This window comes from Pteropus medius, unplaced genomic scaffold, assembly GCF_902729225.1.
Source record: "Pteropus medius unplaced genomic scaffold, Ma_sr-lr_union100, whole genome shotgun sequence".
NCBI lineage: Eukaryota > Metazoa > Chordata > Mammalia > Chiroptera > Pteropodidae > Pteropus > Pteropus medius.
This window is the reverse complement of record NW_024342470.1, coordinates 587,554-608,495: the sequence shown is the minus strand read 5'-3', so window position 1 is coordinate 608,495 and position 20,942 is coordinate 587,554. Positions and strand designations below refer to the sequence as shown.

Sequence of the window (20,942 nt, the reverse complement as noted above, 5' to 3'; positions counted from 1 at the left end):
AAGAGAGGTCCACATCTGGATCCAGTCCAGATAGCCCTGATATCTATGCCTGAGAAGCACCGAGATAAAAGAACACTGATACAGTATTCGAAAGATCTGTTTAAATTAGTATTAGTCAGCTTTTGCCGCAATAACAATCCCCCCAATCTTAGCTGCTAACTACAATAAACACTTATTTCTTGCTTATGGGTGTGTGCGTTGGCTGCAGCTCTGCTGGGCTCAGCTAGACCTGGCTCCAGATAGGCAGAGGCCTGCTTCTGTGCCTTCTCACTTCAGGACCTAGGTAATTCCCATGACAGAAGCCAGAAGCTCAAGGGGGCGAGTAAAATATGTGATGCTTCTTAAAGCCCTTACTTGGAACTGTCACCCCAGCCATATGCTATGTCACCCTAGCCACATCCATCGAAGCATGTCACAGGGCCAAGTGCAAAGATACTGGAATGTAAAACCCCTGCAAGTGTGAAGAGGGCACACAACAGTGGACAAAAATACAATCTACCTCAATATGCTAGATCTACTACTTATTTGCCTCATGATGTAGAATAAATTAGTTAAGCCTCAGTTTTTTTCATCTGGGGAGATAATACTATTTACCTCAACAGGGTGAGGGTTAAATTAGATGATGCATGTACAGTGCTTAGCGTGGTGTCCTGGATAGAGCAGCTGTTTGATGTGGGAAAGCTAACTTGATATTATTATTAATCTGAGGTACTGTGTTATAGGCGCGGCATGCCTGCTTGTCAGGGTGATGACTGGCATTGGGGAGAAGGCAGGACACAGTGACTGACAGGTTAGATGGACACAGTCCAGGGCAAAAGAGGAACTGGTGGTCAGGAAGGTGGGGTTTAAGGTGATGGGAAGGCCAAGGGCACGTTAGACACAAGGCTCAGGGACACTGGGTGATGAATGAATGAATGAATGAATGGGTACATGAGTGAGAGATGGCTCAGGCCCCCTCTCAAACAAGTCTGGGAGAGCACCCTGGTCTGAGGGTGTCGTGGCTTTATCTTCCCATCCTCAGGAAAGCCTGGTCAACTTATTTTCTCCAGGTAAGGCAGACTTTGCCCCTTGAAACTGAACCTGCCAGGCCTCACTCCCTTGCCTTCTGCCCCCACTGTCCAGTCACTTCTCTCCCTACTGTCACCCACATCCTGTCCTGTACTTCCCTCTCCCTGAATGAAACCTCCTCTCTGAACCATCTCCAAGCCTTCTCTGGTGCTCTCCATCTGCCACCATCCATATCTTTGACTCTTTATTAAAACCTTCCATTCATCTCTTTGCCTTAAAAGATTCCTGGTCCTTCCTAGAAGTCACAAGTCCCTCTGCAGCCCTCTCAAAAGAAAGCTGTTCAATCCTTCGCATTCCATATATCTTGGAGTAGGGTGGCAGCACTGTCTCTTCTGCTCCTCAGTGCCTTTGCTCCTCCACCTTTTTGTAAAACCACCTGTCTACCCTACACCTCTCCTCCGCAAAACCACCAGTAACATCTTTGGCCATCCCCCTTCTTCTGGGAAGGGTAAAGCCCCCATTGCTTCGATTTCCTCTTACACCCCAAGCCCTGTCATTGTCCCACACTAATAACCAGATCAGGGAGATGATGTCTCACCTTGGTGCCAACTCATCCCACCGTGAAACCACAGCTGGGCATTATGGTGGTGGTGGTGACAGTGGGGGTGGGAGGGAGATTCAGATCTCTGTGGAAGCTGTAGAGACAGGCCTCTAACCCAGTGTACCCACTGTAGAATTATGTTGAAGGTGAACTGGTGGTCAGGTGAGTTATTTTGAGAGGTCTTTGTGTGTGTAGAAGAAGAGATTTTGCCACTTTATCAACCGATTTCAGTAAGTCTAGAAAACAAAACCATACGCCACATAACACTGGAGACACAGTGGGTACAGTTGCCATTTTCAGCATAGATCGAAGTGGGATAATCGCAGCATGAAATTGCAATAAATAAAGCGCAGTCATCTTGTGGAAGCCAGCACAAGCACGCAGGGGATGCTTTCTTCTTTGGAGCAGAAGGTGTTTGCTGCTCCTGTTCTCTGCGAGTGCAGGGACTGGAGCCCTCGGTGTAGAAGCTAAGATCCGACACGGTCCCTGTGTACACTCTGCTTATGTCACAAGAGCCATCAATGGCAATGATGTTTCCCCCAAGTCTCAAGCCAGGTCCCCGCACCTGGGTATGGCGCCCTTACACTGCAAAGGGGGTTTTCAGAATAGATTTGAGGCAGGATCAGGTGGCTCTGAAGCCCTTCTGGAGGCCACAGCCTCTGCCTCCTCTATCCTCTGTTCTCTTTCTCTGCTGCCTCTCTGTCTCGCCCCTTCTCAGTTTCACAAGGTAAGTCACCAAATCACTTTGTACCGTGAAACACCCTGAAGTCCACGGGACCCCGAAGCCCAGCCGTAGTTCTCTCCTCGTGGACTGTACAGACTTTCCCTAAAAGCCCCTCCAGAGATGGAGATTCTGTGCTGTCAGGTAAAGCATGAGATATTGTCAGCGAGGTCTTTTTTTTATTCAGCTTTTCAGTGGGTAGAAGTTTAAACGTGAAAATCTGTTGAAATCATGTAATGATTGTCAGTAATGGAACCCCACTCTGTGAGTCAGGAAAGGGGCTTATGCATCTCATATGCTGAGCATGTGGGAAGCCAGGCCCCTTTCCTCCTTCCCTCCGTCTCTCTCTCATTCAGCCAATACTGAGCACCTACTCATGGCTGGGGCCCACATAAAGGTCCAGAGAATCTGAGATGAATGAGATACAATCTCTGTCCTCAGGGAACCACGGTCTATTCAGGAAAACAAACACAAAACAACAAAACAGCATTATGGGAGCTACCACTAAGGTGTATACACAGACAGGAGGCTATGCTTGGGTTGAATCTGAAAGAAGTACAGTAGTTCACCCTTATCTGTGGTTTTGCTTTCTGCAGTTTCAGTTACCTGCGGTCAACTGCGGCCCGAAAATATTAAATAGAAAATTCCATTAACAAACAATTCCTGAATTTTAAATTGCATGCTGTTCTGAGTAGTGTGATGAAATTTCACGCCATCCTGCTCTGTCCAGCCGAGGACATGAATCATCCCTTTGTCCAACATGTCTACGCTGTAGTCGCTCCCCGCCCGTTAGTCACTGAGAAGCCCTCTCAGTTATCTGATTGTCAAGGTATCACAGTGTTTGTGTCCGAGTAACCTTTATTTTTCTTAATAACAGCCCCGAAGCGTAAGAGTAGTCATTGTTAATTTCTTTAATTAGACTGTGCCTAATTTATAAATTAAACTTTACCATAGGTATGTATATATAGGAAAAAACATAGTCTTTATAGGGCCTCATGGTAGCACATTTTGGACACTTTGGTTCTCCCCTCTGCTTCTCTTCTTCCCCTGTACATCTTTGTATGTTAAATAACATCAATTATTAAAATTCACCTAGCACCCATTAAGTGCCAGACACTGTGTTAAACACATTACATTATTTTCTCATCTCACCACAGCTCTATGTGGTAGGATCTGTCATTGTGCTGTTACAAAGCTGAATAATCTGAGGCTTAGAGAGGGTCAGAAAGTTGCTCGGGGACACAGCTCAGAAGCGGGAGAGCCAAAATGTGAGCCCAGTGGTCTGACTCTAGAGCCTGTGCTTTTAAATATCACATTCTTCTAGGTTCCCACGGCGAAAAGACCACACGCTTGGCTTCGAGTTAGTGGAAGGTGGCCCAGGACCCCTGTAAAACCCCAGCAAGGGAGGACTCTCCTGGAAGCTTCTTGGTAAAACAAGCCACCCTCCCTTCTGTCTCCAGCTGCTGACCTCTAAGTCCCAGTAGTAATCCTCCTCTGGAAAATCATGAACTTTGTAGGGGATCAAAGGCAAAGCCGGTACTGCCTGCCAATCCATTTGGCCTGGGCTCTCCTGCGGGCCTCCAGGGAGTTAAGACACCACAAGACACGGAACATCCCTGGCTCAGCCTCCACGGGGGAGTACACACATGGGCCTCCACTGGCTCTGGAAATTGGGCAATTTCTCACTTAAAACCATCTGAAAACAAACTTCAGTGCCTTCAAAATTATACATTCACAGAACATTTCTAGGCTCTGGAATAGGATCAGACGGTAATGATTTAATTGATGGTTAAGAGTGTAGATAAAATGAATGTGCTGAATCCTTTCTGTAATTATCTCTCCAAGGAGCTCTGGCAGCTATAATTACTGTCTGAGGCCAAAATTACAAACTGGCTGTAGTTTTAAGAAAAATGTGTTGCCACCCCTCCTGGATCTGAGTAAAAGTCAGTCACTCCCAGCGCAAAGGCCACTAGGACCCATCAAAGAGAACACAGCCTTGGCAGAGGTTTGCCTCCCAAATCTTAAGAATGTGTTTTCCCAGTTGTTCTGTACCCCTGGCCTGCACCCTCACTGCACACTGCTCTCTCTCCTGCTGCTGCCCTTCATTCTCAGACCAGTGGGCTCACACTGATCTCTCCCCCCGGGGGCCTGAGTTCAGTATGCACAAAGGGGCACCCTTAAATCTCAGATGATGGCTGTGCTCTCCTCAGCCTGGAGATAGACCCATAGTGTCACTACGACTCAGAGTCTACACCCTGCCAATGCACTAGATGAAGTTATAAATCCCCTTCTGGCTATACTGAATGGCTGTTTCCACTGATCATATGAATCCAATCATAACTAAATTCTTTGCAGAAGCTAAGCTCCTGCCTGAAAAATTATGCAAAACCCATGTATTCATTCAACGAATACCACAGAATTATGGAATGCTCCTATGCACCACGTGTTGCAGGAAGGATTGGGTGCACGCTGGTGAATAGAGCAGATATGGCTCCTGTGATACTGGACTGTGGCTCTTGAATTATCCTTGACTGGAATCTATCAAGGGCCTGGGCCAACATAATCTCACACATCTGGATCTATATCCGGAGATGAGTTAGTTGAATAGAAGAGAGTGTCGGGATGGGTGGGCATGCTGCAGGTAGGGGAAGAGCACATGAGTTGCTGATTTCAGCTGAGCCACTGGAGACAGTGGACATGGATCTCAGGCCTTCTCTGCTATGTAGCCTCTTTCATGCATTCAGCACTTCCCGAGATGTGTATAAGCTGTGCTCCTCTGTGGTTCATTCCTTCTACCCCAAAACCGTGGATCTCATGTCCTATCCTTGCTGTGCAAGGCTCTCACTAGGTGTAAACAAGTCAGAAAACATAACCAGGGAACACTTACCATAACTGTTATTGAGCAATCTGATTTACTTATGTCCATTCTCTTAGCTGGGCTGTAAATTCCATGGTGGATGCGCTAGCATTTCCCCACTGTATCTCTAGTACCTGGTGAAATGCTTGGCACCTACTCAGAAACATTAGATTTATAAATGAAAAAACCATAAAATACTAGGGAGGAAAAAGGCAGATGCCACTGGCACACTCCACTACTGGAGAAAGGTCAAAGGTTCCCAACTCCACACTTAAAGGAGAAGGGTACCCAATTCTAAGGATTTTGTCAGGTGAAGGTGCTAGAAGGTAAAGTCTGTGGAATGATGAACAAATCTAGGCTTCCACAGGGATACACTAGAATTCATTCATTCCTATTCATTCATATCCTCTTCTGTGTGTGTGAGCCTCATTCTCATATTCTCTCTCTCTCTCTCTTTCCCTCCCCTTTTCCTTATTGTGCCCCTGTAAGGCAAGCACCATGTATTTTTATGACTGAATACCTGAATACTCAGTGTCTTGATACTGCATAATACTGAGTGGCTCTAAACAAATGTTTATTGAATAAGCACATCTGTGAAAGCCATTAGAGCCCTGAAAGGTTACCTGCAGTGACACCGATGGCCAGGGGAGGGCAGCAAAGGGCAGCAGAGCTTATGGCAGAGGCTCCAGGAAAGGGTCATTTGCTCTTTGGGGATCGCTTGGCATTCAGGCAAGGTCTTACTACCCATGTGACTATTTGGAGACATCGAGAGTACCAGAACCAAAAATATTGCCGACAGAAGTCCAATGAAGCCCGGCGTCATAAAGGAGGGAGACCAATCTGAGTAGAGAGCTAGAGAGGCTGGTGGTGACCAGTGCTGGGGTAGAGGTGTTGGAGGAGCTGATGCCCAGGATCCCAGGTGAAGCAGTCTAGAGTCAGTGTAGGCAGCACAAGCCTGTGTTGAGCACCTCTGGGGAGCTTCAAACTTACCCTTTGGGCTTTGACTTTCGTTCTTAAAGTGACAAATGTCTGAAGGTCGGGCCTGATACTACTATCTTCCATTCTGGTTTGGGCTTAGAAAAGGGGGGGTGGGGGTAGGAAAGACTGGACCAGAGCTGTGCAGAGGAATGCTCTCACTCTCAAGATCCCCATAGGGTGGGAACTGGCAGAGTGCTGTGTTGTTATTAGAGGAGCTCCTTTGTCTACGGACATGCCACCCTGAACAAGCCTGATCCCGTCTGATCTTGGAAGCTAAGCAGGGTCAGGCCTGGTTAGTACTTGGATGGGAGACCGCCTACGAAGACCAGTTGCTGGAGGCGTAAAAAAGAAATTTTTTTTTAAAAAAAGAAGAGCTCCTTCGCTCAGTCAATTTTCCCTGGAGCACCGAGTGCTGATGGCAGGTACAGAGATGAGAGAGGAGGCAGGTGTAGAGCAGGCCGGTGGCTGCCTGCCAGGATCATCTCTCATCTGGAGAGGTTCTCAGTGGGGTCTGCTGGTCTGGCAACTGTGGGATACAGATTTGATTTGCTTCTTTGTGGTGCCTATGTTGGCCTGAGCCTTTTAGAATTGGCTAGAAAATGGTTTGTTTCCAGGAGGGCAGATAATGGAGCTTAAAGTTGCTGAAGGCAGACATCAGGGGAATGGAGGAAGTCATAGCTGGAAGGTCAGACGACATCACTAGGGGACAAGGAGATAGTGCTTTTCATCAGTCTGAAGAAAGTATTCTATTTGAGGTTGAAAAACAATGTCCTCAAAATCAGAAGGCCTTTAGGCTCCGGTGGATGTGAGATGGCTGGCTAACTCAGGTGGTGGGACACATGTCCCTATGAGGGTGTCGGTAGCTTTGGGAGATCCTTAGCCCAGGAGAATATAAAGAGGCACATTCCTTCAGCTTGTTACCAAAGTTTTGATGGAAACAATTTTGCTGTATGATGCCTCAAAGTGTCTCCGTTGTGAAAAACAACTGTGTCAAGTGCATGGTTCTGTGAAGAGGTCCAGCTTTCTAGACAGAGAACCAGATTTCTAGGTGCAGGTCTGGAGGAGGCCCCCCCCCCAGGGCAGTGGGGTGACAGGCAAAGTTCTCTATTTCTAGAGTGTGGAAGGGCTGCAAAGAGGCAAAAAGATGAGCACAGGGGCAACGTGGTGCTGACGGAGGCCGGGTAGCAAGACAAAGGCGGGATGTGCCTTCCTCACTGTTTCCTGCTCAGCTTTTGTGCACGTCCATGCAAAATATCAGTAATCACGTGTCTCTACGAGTCCCTCTCTTACTATCATTCTGAGTGCACAGTCAGAATAGCATTTCAAAGAGCTTTGCAAATATTTTGAGTCTCTCCAACTGGAAGGGTCCCAGCAATTGAAAATATCTCCATTTTTTTTTTTCTTTCGAGTTTTTGAAACTCTATTCTAAAGTGGATGGCAGAATCTGACCACCCAAACATTATCCCTTTTGCTACCATAATCTCTATGATGTTAGAGTAGTTTTCCTAAGGCCCTAATTACTTCTATTTTGCCAAAGAGTTCTTGTTTTTCTACACATTTTCCTTGTCCTTCTTATAGTAATACACAGTTGACCCTAAAATCATGTCAGGATTAAGGGCACTGACCACCCCCTCCCTTCAAGTAGGAAATCCTTATCTAACCTTTTTCTCCCCCGAAACTTAAATACTAATAGCCTATTGTTGACTGGAAGCCTTACCAATAACATAAACTGTAGATTAACACATATTTTATATATTATATATATATATATATATATTATAAACTACATTCTTATAGTAAAGTAAGCTAGAGAAAAGAAAATGTTATTAAAATCATAAGGAAGAGAAAATACATTCACAATATTTATTGAAAAAAATCCACATATGAGTAGACCCATGCACAGTTCAAACCTGTGTCGTTGAAGGGTCAGCAGTATGTTTCCTCACTTGTACTCACTGTCTACATTAATCACAAGATGCCTTGTAAAGTACACTGTACTTGCCCAGCTCCCATTGCCCCCAATCTCCTCCTTCCTAAGTGAGCCCTGAATCTGTCAGGTTTCCACCAACCCCCATGCACCTCGGCATCTCAGGGGAAGAGGATCCATCTCTACCGTTGGACCTGTTTGGCCCACATCATCCTATTGCTTTTGCCAGTGACTGACTCAAAAACTGGCATACTTCAGGCCGTGACTTCTAAGGACACAGTCTACTGGGGGTTTGAGGAATCTTTTCCTTGCTTCTCATAGAGAGCTACAAGAAATGCACTGCCCTCTGGTTATTTTCATGTCCGAATGCAATGCCTAGAACTGCGTCCATCTTGCCACCAACCTGAAGATGAATCGAAAGGGAACAATGGCTCAGCAGCCTGGAAAGATCTCGTGTTCTTGACCCTGTTATATACCACTGAAGCCACAATCTCTGAACCCAATCTTACCTCTAACTACTTCGCCAGATGACACACTTCTCACGGTCTAATCCAGTGTGTGTCAGGATTTCTGCTCTTTACGTCGAAAGTATTCTAACTAATAGATCTTGCCAGCGGAGCCAACTCAGGAACTTGTCAGATCTGTTTCCAACTGGACTTGCAGGAAATATCTCCTCCGTGAGCGCCTTCCTCACAGTAGAGATTTCGTCTCAGTGCTATGGTTTTGCTATAGGAGAGGCTCGCCCTCTACCTGTCACGCTCTCTTAGCGGGGTCATCTGCCAAGCCCCCTATGACATCAGTACAGGCCACCTGAGATCAGGCACGCCCTTCTCTTCTATCAGTCCACCCTCGCTCCAACACTGACTCCCCTTAGCCTCCATTTCCTTGTTTCCTGGAACAAGGAAATCTCCCCAGAAGGTTTAGATTTCAAGTTCTAAGTGAAGGTTTCACACCTTCATGAGAGCACATGCTGTGGCTTTTCCTTCTTTTCTATACTGTGTACATATCTCCACGCCTCCACTAGCTTGTACAATTCCCGTTTGTATAATTTTTTCCATTTCTCTCCTCGAATTTTGTTCTATTCAGCTGGGTTTTTAAGGACATTTTTCAGGTTGCTTCATCCCTGTGAACATTGTGGAGTTTGTCTGATTGAAGCCAAAAGGGCACAGTGAGTGTTTGCATTCTGAGCGGTGAGGGGTGGCTTCTCGCACCGTTTGGCCCTTCAGGACTTTGGAATAAATACTTAAAGACTGTCCACAGCTGGACTTACTGGTAGCAAATGGAGGTGGGGCTGTAAATTAGAGCTGGGAGAAGAGGACTTAGCAGAAAGATGCTTCTGCATCAAGGGGCGATGCTGACATCAGAGATGAGGTCTAAGCAGAGGTGTGGCATGTCCATTCACGTCAGGGGTGGAGCACGGGAAGTGTCAAACCCTGCGTGGTTTGACAGGGAGTGGGATTCTGATCTGATGCATACAGTTTCAAAGTGCAGAGCAGAGTAGTGGGAAGAGGCTGGGTGGTTCCAGACACTGTGATCAAAGCTGATGGAAGAGCAGGATCTAAATGCTGGCAGAAGTCCCAGCAGGATCCTCGTAAGAGAAAAGGCCCTTTCAAGGCTGAGCCAGGCTGGAAGAGGGCAGAGCTGCTTCCAAGACACTGGGAGCGTACAGTAAGTATGCAGAGAAAACCCAGGGACCTAGAGATGTGGGAGAGAGGAGGCAGGCCATCGTGGGGGCCTCAGTTCTGATAGTTGGAGGGGGTGGTAAGAAGGAGGCACTGTATAAATGCTGGGTGCTCTGCCCCTGTACTGAGAACAGCACGAGGCTACTCCTAACCCCACCAGTGGGGTAACATCTGCTTTCATAGGCCAGAGGTGAGATAGAGCCAAGATGTGCATGGAATACGAGAATAATGTCCTGTGTGCTCTGTGAGAAGAGCTCAGCCTGGGCCCAGGGCTGTGTGCCTTCAGGTTAAAGCCCACCATCAGTCATACCCCCTCTCTCCTGTATCTTCAATACTTCCTTCCCCAACAGCCTTTTCCTCAGGCTATAAAGATGCTCGAATTTCTTGCTTCTGGAAAAGAAAATCCCATTGTCAAAACCCTTCATCCTCTTCTAGTGACTGGCCTATCTCTTGCCTTCTTCTTTCAGCCAAGAAACTTGAAGTTGTCTATCTCACTAACTCTAACTCCTCACTTCTTATCTCTATCCGATCTGGATGTCACCGGATTCCACTGCTCTGCTGAGACCGTTCTCCTTGACAGAGGAGGGAGACACACAGACATAAAACTCAGGGTAGTGAGCCCAACCATCCTGTGCACACGGAAACACTAGCCTGCTCTCTCTTTCTCAAGATATTTGAGAAATCCGAAGGGAAGCTGATGGATGCGGCGGCGTGTTGAGAAATGATTTTATAATATTATTGTTTAATTTGAAGTTGATTGGCATAGATTTTGCTAAGCCTTCCTTTTGTGCTGGCCTGCTCTGGGACACGAGGTTGACTGACAGTGTTGCTCTGATGAGATCCCTCGATGACTGCCAATCCACATTTTTTTTTCAGTCCTCACTCTCGGCTTCAGCAGGGAGAAGGTTGCAATGCAAAGAATCCACCCGTCTGAATCGAAGCCCCTTCTCTTCCCAAGAGGGTCACGGCTGAGTCTAGACTCTCATAGTGACATGTGCCCCACTTGGGGAAACCTGCAGCCTCCTTTAATTCAGGGAGAGCTTTTGTCCAAAAAGCTTGGAGCTTTCTGACATCTCTTCCCTCAGGGATCTGGGCTTAAAATTCAGGCTAATTAGCCTTTTGTCAGCAGATTTGGGGCATAAGCATTTTCATTTAAAAATCGGGTGAAGCAATCTGACTTCTTCACATGGCCTTGGGCCCAGAATAGAATCTGAGTGGCTGTCAGCTAAGAAAAAGGTAGGAGGTAGGAGCACATGTGTGCCCGCATGTGTGCTTCTCTGTGTGAGGATGGTTAAAATCTAAGTAACTTAGTTGTGAATGCAATATATCTTCCAGAAGAGCATCTTTCAGAAGGTAATAGGTGAATGGTACATTTTGTCAAATTTCGCTGCTCTTGGCAAATCTGGAACCCCTTAATCTCACTTCTCTCCTTGTCAGCATCCCCTGCCCTCACCCTTGCCTCAAACACCCTGTCTCTTCTCTTCCATTCTGTAGCTCATTAGATGTCAGGACCACCCACCTGTCAACATAAAGGCCTGGATCTCATCCTGGCCTCTTCTCTCTCTCCGACCTCTCACAAATCTCCGCAAGGGCAGTCATTCTTCCCCACCCATCCCCTCTGCATCTGCCTGCTTCAGGTCTGAGCCTGGCTCACCTTCGCCATTACAGCTGTCTGTCTCTGGCCTCATTCCCTCTCACCCATGCTCCTCCAGACGGTCAGCATGATCCTTTTAAAATATAAAGAGTATGCTGCAACTCTTCTTAAAATCATTCCGATGCTCCCTTACTCCCAGCAGAAAGTTCAAATTTCTTATCATGACTGAACAAGCCTTTCCCCACTCTTTCGGGCCTCACGTCCATCCCCCGTGGGCCCTGGGTTTCACTCATCCTGAACTCCTTGGTGTCCCAGGCACCAGCCCTCCTCTTTCATACCTTCCTGCTTTTGAATGCATTTATCTTTTTCCTCAAAACCCTTTTTCCTCTTTGCTCAAAGGGAGGATTCCTACAAATTTTCAAGTGCTAGTCTGAGGTCAGCGTGTCTTTCTGGTCACCACCCTTCCCCAGAGGGTGACTGAGAACTCTCTCATCTGTGTTCCCAAATTCTGAAATCACAGATTATACAATTTCCTATCGGACTGCCCCACCAGAGTCTTTGAAGGCAGGCACCAGGTCCTCGGCACTTAGGACAGTACCTGGCACCGGGCAGGATCCAAGGAGTCCAGTTACCTCAGCGAACTCTTTCATAGCAGTGACACACACGTCCAACAACAATCGCCTCTTCCTTCCTTCTGTGGCTTTACACATTTTTCTTCAGTTATAAACACACAGTTGGTGTCTCTGTGCTGTTTAAGCATTATAAAGCTAAGCACAGCTCCAAACCAGAAGGTTAAATATTTGTGATAAAAATAATCTACTTGTGCTCATACAAATGTGGCAACACAAACTGAGGAATACAGCATCTTATGCGGAGAAGCTAAAACCAAGGGATGGTGTTGTTTCCTGACAGACAAATGTGAGGAAAAGAATTCTGGTCTTCTGGTCTTTTGGAGAAAAAGCGTTCTGAATGGCCCTAAAAATACGTACAGTTACTTATGATTCCATATTTCTCTCTTAATACTCTCAAACTGCATCCTAATTACATCTGCCTCTCTAAAAGTACACATCCTTTACTGCAGTTTTTCATAGTGTAGACTGTCTATTGGGTTTGTGAAATCAAATTAATGGTTGTGACCAGCATTCTTTTTTTTTTTTTAATAAAATAAAAAATTTTTCAAAAAATGTATCACATGCGTGTGCATTATTTCATGAAACTTTTGTTTCGGTTTCCTATCCGCGTGTGTGTCAAGATATAAAATGTATTTCTTACTTTAAATCAGAGCCAAGATCATTTGAGGCACACTGCTGTATTCCATGTATAATCGGGAACTTAATGAAATACTGTGCTGCACCTTACATTCCTGACATCTGTCTCTGTGAAGCACTGGAAACTCCAAAAGCCAGAGAAATGACAAACTTGAAATATCCTCGGAAAAGTTATCTTTATTTGAGCCACTGGAACAGCATCATCGAAAATCAGTGACGGAAAAGCTGGGTGGAGTTCTATTTTCCCACTTGTTCAACACCTGGTGAACATCTTTCACTGCCGGATACTGTGCTAGGTGCTTTCATATATGTTACATCATTTAACACCACAATAGACAGTTAAAATGTAGTACTAGTAGCCCCGTTTTATGCAGGAGGAAACTGACCCTCAGAGAGATTAGGTAATTTGCTCAAGCGCACAGCTCTAAGTGGCAGAGCCGGCATTGCGTCTCCCTCCCCGTTCAACACTGCTATGCAGCACAACTGGGCTAGTCCACCAGGAAGTTTAACTGGGTCATGCTTTCCTCTTGGATGAATTGATTTTGCTCTTCATTTTTTGTCTGCTTTGACCACAGCAGCTCATGTATTTTTTTTTTGTTTGTTTTACAAATTCAGTTTCCAAATTAGATTTTACCTCAGGAAAGAGTTCAGCAAGAACAACAAAACCCTCCAAAGCTGCACACCACTGTGTTAAACATTTAATTTAAACCTTTAGGTGTATGCTTATATTTGCTAAGAACTAATTTAAATTTGTACATATCTAAATGCATATGAACAGCAGATTACAAATAATCTAGAATCATATAGGACCCTCTAGTCTAGAGTCAGACTCAGCAAGTTCACACAATACAATCTAAATGCAAATCCATGTCACTCCTACTGAAGATTTCTTAGAGCTATGAAGGTTACCTTGTCTCTTGCCAGCAAAACCTACTTCAAATCTCCTTGAAATATCTTTCATCTCCCTACCCTACTCCCTCCCCTTCCCTCAAACCACAAAATTCCTTTCCCTATGGCTGGCTGCCCTCCACTACTTCTCTCTCCCAAACTATTCTTCCTTCAGCTTCTTCAACCACAACTGCTTATACAACCTCCTACCTTACCCAACTCAACAGGTACCTAGCAGGCACACAGCAGGTACCTAGCAGGCACACAGCAACACAAAGTGTTAGAAACAGAGGCCACCCAATGTTCTCTGAGCATGGAGGGGAGGTGATAGTGGAGGGGGCCCAGCCTTTATTTTCTAAGCACTCCTCTCTGGATAGCAATGGGTGGAGACCTGAATCTAGTAGATCTCTTTCTTCTTTCATAGCCCTCGTTCCCCATCATTCCCTGGCTCACGGAGTCCCCTTCTGGTCTTTGCAGCTGATACACTAAGCCAAGACTTATAGCAGTCTGCCTGCAATTTCTCAAGGACTCTCATAAAGCTCAGAGCCACGTACTTCATCTACAACATAGGGCTCAGTGCTGCATTTCCAGTGCTACTGCTATTATTATTCTGTCCCCAATTCTTGCTACTTAGGAAGCCCATATCCAACAGAGCGGTTTCTTGGGCTCCCGCAAACTCAAACACAATATGTAGAGACAGTGAAAGAAGCTACATCTGTGCTGCCGGCTTTAGAGAATCATTGGCTTGAAGCAGTAAGAGGAACATCTTCTGAGCTGAGTAGTCCTCGAAGACTCCCGTGTGATTCAAAAGTCCTTTTCTTTCCTATTATTCACGTTCTTGCTTTCAAGCATCTGCTCTGGCAGCAGCAGCTGGAGCTAAAAGCTATTCCCTGTAACAAAGCACAACTTCCTCAAGGCCTTTGCTTTTAACTGTTTTGCGCCCACTGGCATGTGAGCGCAGCAGGAGGGCTGGAGGCAGAGCGCATGGGTCACGGTGTGTGATGGCTTAGACTGTGCTGGGCTCAGCAGAATCCTTGATTTCCCCTTGTTATCCTGAGAATGTAGGGTTTCTCTGAGTTCCTATTTCTTTCTATGCAAGGATCCCCGATCCTTATTCTCGGTATAAGATTTAGTTCTAGGTAAGCCCATGTTCACATGGTACTTTGGTTGAAAAGCATACTTGAAAAGCAATGAAAGCGTCACACTATTTTTAAGCAGTAGGATAAGAGCCATCAGTACTAATCGCAGAAGTGGACATTCTGCAGCTTTAAGGAACATAAAGTTTTAAATCCAAGTGAAAGATCAGATTCTCTCACCCCCAGAGCTCCTCATCTAGGAAGACACATGTTGACTTCACCTTGCAGGCTCCAGATGGAGAGGCAGAACTGCAGTCCTGTGGCTGCCCTGTCATGCTGTGGGGTCCTGTGATACAACGTCCCATAGCTAAGGGACCTTGTTTTTCAACTCGTTCCTCGAAGCGAGTCTAACTTCCACACCCTTCACCTCCACCACCAGGCTGACACAGCCTGCCAAGCTGGGATCCTGTTCTGTTCTACCTCAATCCTAGAGGTCTGTCATGAAGATCTAGGCCATCACGTTAACACCATAACCTACCCTGACCCCTGCCTGACACTTGGGTCCCTTGTTAGGGGCTGAGTCTGGGGCCACAGTCTCTACCACTGGAAGGCCCTACCCTCTATCCCTGTATAGAAGCTTCCAGAACAAGGATGGAGGCACCAGATTCTCAGCCTGGATACGATGGTAAATAAGATACAAGGCAGAATGAAAGCAGTTTTTCTCCTAACTTTTTATGTTACTTGCATGTTATTAAGAGCAGAGAGTCTCTCTTTTAGCCATGCCTATTTCAGCACACAAGCTAATTAACCAAACGTCAATAATTTGTTTCATTAGGAAAACTGTATTGAATGTCTATCATGTGTCACGTACTTTGTTAGGTACTGGACATACTGTGTGAGCAAGACAGAAAGGTTGACTTCTGGTGGCTTTGGGAATGGTTCTTTCCACTCCAAGGGAACCCCAATTGGGACAGGTATTCACTTGGGTCCCAGAGAAGGTATTCTCTGTTTCAAGCATCAGAAATCCCACCTCATATTGCTTATACGGCAAAGGGAATTTATGTGCTTATATATTCATAAAAGCTGTTCCAGCAGCTCAGCCATGTGCTTGAGCACCTGGATTCTTTCTTTCTCTCTATTCTGCCACCCATGAGGTTGGCCTCACTCTAAGCCAGGCTCCTCTAGAGGTCCAAAAGAACCACAGCTGCTCCTGGGGTGTAAGCTGCTTCTTTGTTTACATCCAACAGGAAAGAAAGAGCATCTCTGTCCAAGCGGTCACACCAAATGTTCTATAATACTCTCTGAATAAATCAGCTTATTCAGTGCTAATCCCCACAGTTGGCTTGACTGGTTTAGCCTGGGACCAGGTTATAGTCTGGAGCCAAGGATGGAGCCAGGATTCCTAGAATCCCCAGTCAGAGGTCAGGGCCATCAGAAAGAGGGTTTGATGCTTGGGAAGCAACGAACAAAAGTTCATGCTGTCTGGGTGGGTACCTACAGAACTGGGCAGATCCTTGTCAGCTCTCCTTCTGCTCTTTGTCCTTGGGGCGTAAGAACTGAAGCCATCTACTCCAACACTGGCTACAGGATATACTCTACATTAACCTGACTTTACTATTTCATTGTCTTCATTAATGTAACCACTATGCCTGGAGGAGACTCTTGCCAAGATAGATAAAAGTTGCAAATAACATTATTGCTCATTATGGGGTCTTCTCAAAAGACCATCAATTCTTCCTTAGAAAGCATCAACAGATTACAACCCAAGACTCTTTGAATCCTGGTCTCAAAAATCCTAACCTTGCTGTGTCCACCTAAACTATTAAATCATGATCTTTACTCAATCTTAAACCAAGCTCCCCCAGCCCCTGTCTCATCCTCTTGCCGGCTTTAAAACATGCTTCAAAATCTCCATAAATCAGCCTTTGCCTTTCCCTTTCCATTACCAGGCAAGTAACAGACTTAGTTTTGTTTTATCAACAGGCTGTTCTGGTGATATTTGGGAGACAGCATTCAACAGGCATATATCCTGAAAGACCATTTGCAGGGGCTGCGGTCTTCCTGATGTCTTCTGTCCTCTGCCAGAATGCTCCACACTTGCTCCAGGCCCCAGGAAATGCCCTTTCCCCTACCCCAAATATGACAAGGGTTGTGGTTCTTTCAAAAGCTGGTATAAACCATTCTAGTTCATTTCTAGGGGAGAAGAATCGGCCCATTGGACCATTATAATAACAGTCACTTCTGAATGACATTCCTGGAGATGAAGACTGCTGAAGACTTGAGCCCAATGTTAACCACTTTCTCATTTAATTACTACTCAAGTGTGCCATAAGAACAGTCGGGGACAGTAACTGCTGGGGCAAGGTCATTTGTGAATGAGCAGATAGTCTAGATGCAGTTGGCTTTCTGTTCAGGCAGCAGTGTTATTTTCCAACACATTGTTATTATCTTTTATACCTCTGGTGTTTACTCTAATGCTCCATGTTGTGCATGATTACTATTTCTACAGACCTTAGGAAGAGTCACTGGTTTTGTATCTCAGCTGAAGATGAGAAAATGCTTAGCATCTTTTTTTTGGGGGGAGGCCGGGGGGGCAGATAATTCCATACAAATAAGACTTGCTTGGGAAATATGAATGCTCTTGGCCTAGTTTGCTGACCGTTCTCTCCACCAGCTGGAAACACGATGGCATGCCTACTTGTCTGAACTGAATTCTGGCCACTTATATCAACTGGCACAGATCCTAACAGGCTGGTTAATGTTTTTCAGATTCCCAAACATGTAACACATTTTTATGTTCTTTGCAATCAGTTTTGCTTCAGTGGCCCTGCAGGTATTTATGAATACTGGTATGCTAAATCCCACCAATAAAAATAGTTTATTTTGGGTGGCAAAATGTCATTTATGTCTTTTATTTTGTCCAAAAAAATAGTTTCCCACTATTTTCCTCTTCACATGTAGGTGGGGCAAATCATTTCCTCGGGTAAAACTGCTGCTAAAATGTTTCCCGGTGAGAAAATCCAAGATGGGGACTCATATCAGTATCACCTTCTGATGAATTCTCATTCAGGGTGCAATGGTCTGCACTCACCACAGGGATCCCTGTGGTGTTCCTGCTTCCTCTGTCTCTTACAAAAGAAGATCCCGAAGTATTCTAGAACCTGGCCATATCGGCTTAAGAGAGACCTTTATGATTTACTAAGGTGCCTCAGTTACTGTTCTGAATATTTCTCGACTGTGCTGCACATTCAAAGACAGTATCATCAGAGGGCAGGTTACGGGAATCAAGGGAGAAAATGACCTCTTCTCACGTCCTTCTCCTAAACGGAGAAAAGTAATCCAAGCTTGGAGCTTAATAAGGGCCATCTCCATGTGAAGAGCCCACTGCAAACTCAGTCTCAGTACCACTTACATCGCCCTGAGCTGATGTCCACTTTGGACTCCACTGAATGGGGAATTGTGGAACTTTAGGACTAAAGGAACCAAATTGCTTTCATGATATGTCTCTTTCACTCGTTCATCAAATACGAATTCAATACCCTATGTAATAAGGATGGTATTTCCATTCTCTGTAAATTGGGTTGTTCCATGCAATGAATGGATGCCATACATTCCCGTGCATCAAAGGCAAATATCATGAGGTCAATGATCAGCTAGCTGGACCCTCATGAAACAAGTCTCTAAAGTGAAGCCTTGTCCAAAAAGGGACACATCTAAATTCCAAAAGCTCCCTTTCCATGAGAGGAATCCTTGGATATCTGAACATAAGGCAGAGGTAGAGAGGAATCATGCTATGGATATAAAGGAAGTTTCCACCAGCCAAGAAGAGGAAGCAGGAAGCCTTTGGTGGAAGAAATAGGGAGAGAGAAGAGGCTCTGATGTGAGGCCCTGACTTTAACCTTCAGGCTTAAAACTCTGAGCTTCAGGTGGACTGAGGGGGAAGCTGAAGGCAGATGTGGCTCTCATGCCAACATGAAGCTAGAAGAACAATGTAAAAATGGCCACTTATGGGCACAAAGAGAGCATCTGTAATGGCACCAAGTCTCCTGCAGCTCTCGTATGTCATCAAATGCTCGAAAGATGTGAAAAAAAGGTGACGGTATTAGTGACCTAATATTCAGGAGGGTTCCAGCAAATGGGGGAAATGAACCAGTACCAAGGGCCGCAAAGAAGACCTCCCAGGTCAGGCATTCCGAGGGAGGGACCACCAGACCTGAGATCTGCAGGGCCGTCAACAGCCCAAGTGGGGCCTGATTATCCTTGAAGGGGGCTGAGCTCCCAAGGAATAATCTTGCCAGGTTGATGCTGAGAGGACAGGTACAAGTTACATCTGCAGAGATCCCCAGCAGCACAGGCAGTGATGGAGGCACTGAAGGCCAAAGACAAGCAGGACAATATACCCGGTCAGATGAAAGCACCCAGACCATGCCCTGCCATGAGCTTTGTGCTTCCCTGCACCTAGATACCAGCTTGAGAAGGAGAAAGGAGAGAGGAGACATCTAGGAAGGAGAGAAATCGTTCTAGTAGGGAAGCTGAATATTACATTTGAATGAATATCCCAAACAGACTGAGATAACCTGGGAAATACCGAAAAACATTAGTGAGCAAGATCAACTTTATTTTCTTCCCTTCCTGTTTCTTACCAGGATGATAACTGTTTTAGACAATAAAGGAATTTACATTTCCTTACACTATTTTACCATATTTTAAACGTTTCTTGTTCTCTCAGTTTCCATCCAGAACAAACGTTTTGTTCTCTGAGACATTCTGTTGGGCTACGTGTAGGGCAGCAAGTCACGACATGGGGGAGATGCTGTGACAGCATGTGGCCTCCATGTATCCACTATTCACCTCCTCTGTTACTGCCCGCCTGACACACAAGTTAGGCTTATGCTCAGCTTTTGACCCAGTTCGTGAGCCACACCGCCAGAGGGCAAGGCATGAGATCGGCAGCTGGGTCCATTCCCTGCTGATGGGGACTGGAGTTGCTGGTGTTTCCGAGGCCTGCGATCTCAGGTGCCGACGGGCACCTCAAGAACCTCCTGCCTGCTGAGTGCCAGCACCACCTGCGGTTTTCACTGTCCTGCGCCTTAGGCCACGCTTGTTAAAATTTCTTTTCTGTCTCACTTTCCTTCTCGACTGGTTTAATTCGCACCAGGACCCAAGTCCTGCAAGACACTCACACCCNGGGCTGGCCTGGCAGAAGCTCTTCACTGCTGGGGCTGAGGGCCTGCATAGGACTGAACCCTGAGCCCTGCAGAGATCTGGCAGCCTATTTGGGGCTGTGTCCAACATACCCTGACCTTGCCAGGGCAGGTGGCAGATGGAGTCTTCAAAGCCAATGAGTTCAAAAATCCGTTTCTCTCTCAGGGATCTGGACAGCTTCACTGCACACTCAAAGGTCAGCCAGTCCTGCTGCCTTTACTGTCCATGATGTCAAAGGCTTGGGAAGCAGACTTCCCCAGAGCAGGCTGCCTGGGACCTGGGGACAGGAGCATCCCCTACATGGGCCTCGGGAGATGACAGAGCTCTTGGGGCTCCCACCACAGCCCCCTCCACCCTTTATCCAAGAGAAGATGGTGTTGGCCTGGCCATGTGCCAGCACCTTTCCTACCCTCCTAGCTGTGGAGCTGACCTACATCACGAGCCCTATGGAGAATCAGAGAAATGGTTCCAGATTTTCTTTGCTTCCCTGTGTAGTGCTACATACCCTCTGCATTAACAAGTAGTAAATCTGATTTGATGGGAAGACCAGGCACAGTCCCTTTTTGGTTGAATCAGATTTTACTTTGCTAAAAGATAGAAGACAAGGGCTCTAATCAGAATATCCAGGGAAGATCCGCAGCCCAAAGTCCTACTGAAGGGGTGCCCAGGTGTAGATAAGTCTTCCTCTCTCTAATCTCAGCCTTTGGTATGTGTGTGTCCGGAAGGCTAACAGGTTCTGCACCTGGCTAGTCTTGTGGTCTGCTGGGTTGACTTCAGTGAGCCCCGGAACTCAGGGTTCTACAATTCCCAGCATAAGTAGGGGGCAGGTGTGGTACAGTGAATCCGGCATGCACAGCCCTCATCTAGCACCCTCTGCCTTCTTAAGGGTGTGAACTTAGAGCTGTAAAACTAAAGCAAATGTCAGTTATACAGGCTCAACAGGTAGTTACACTACTCAGCCCTTTAACCAGTGCTACGTATTGCCCAGTGGAGCCCACCTGGAGTCTTCGAGGTTCACACATTCCCAGGAGAAAGTATCTGATTGCCCGAGTTGGGCGAGGTGTCCACCCCGGTCTGATTCGCCGTGGATCAGCAGTCATGGAGATGCGAGCCAGTGCCCCCTCCAGCAGGAATGTG

At 46.2% G+C, this 20,942-nt stretch overlaps 1 protein-coding gene and 1 pseudogene across 1 annotated transcript in view; one reads left to right on the top strand and one right to left on the bottom strand.

Annotated features, from left to right (window-relative positions):
* SYT9 (synaptotagmin 9) overlaps positions 1-20,942 on the bottom strand; it is a 161,871-nt gene that overhangs the window by 22,440 nt on the left and 118,489 nt on the right. The gene's annotated exons all lie outside the window — the stretch shown is intronic.
* LOC120603299 (uncharacterized) lies at positions 6,388-6,506 on the top strand (annotated as a pseudogene).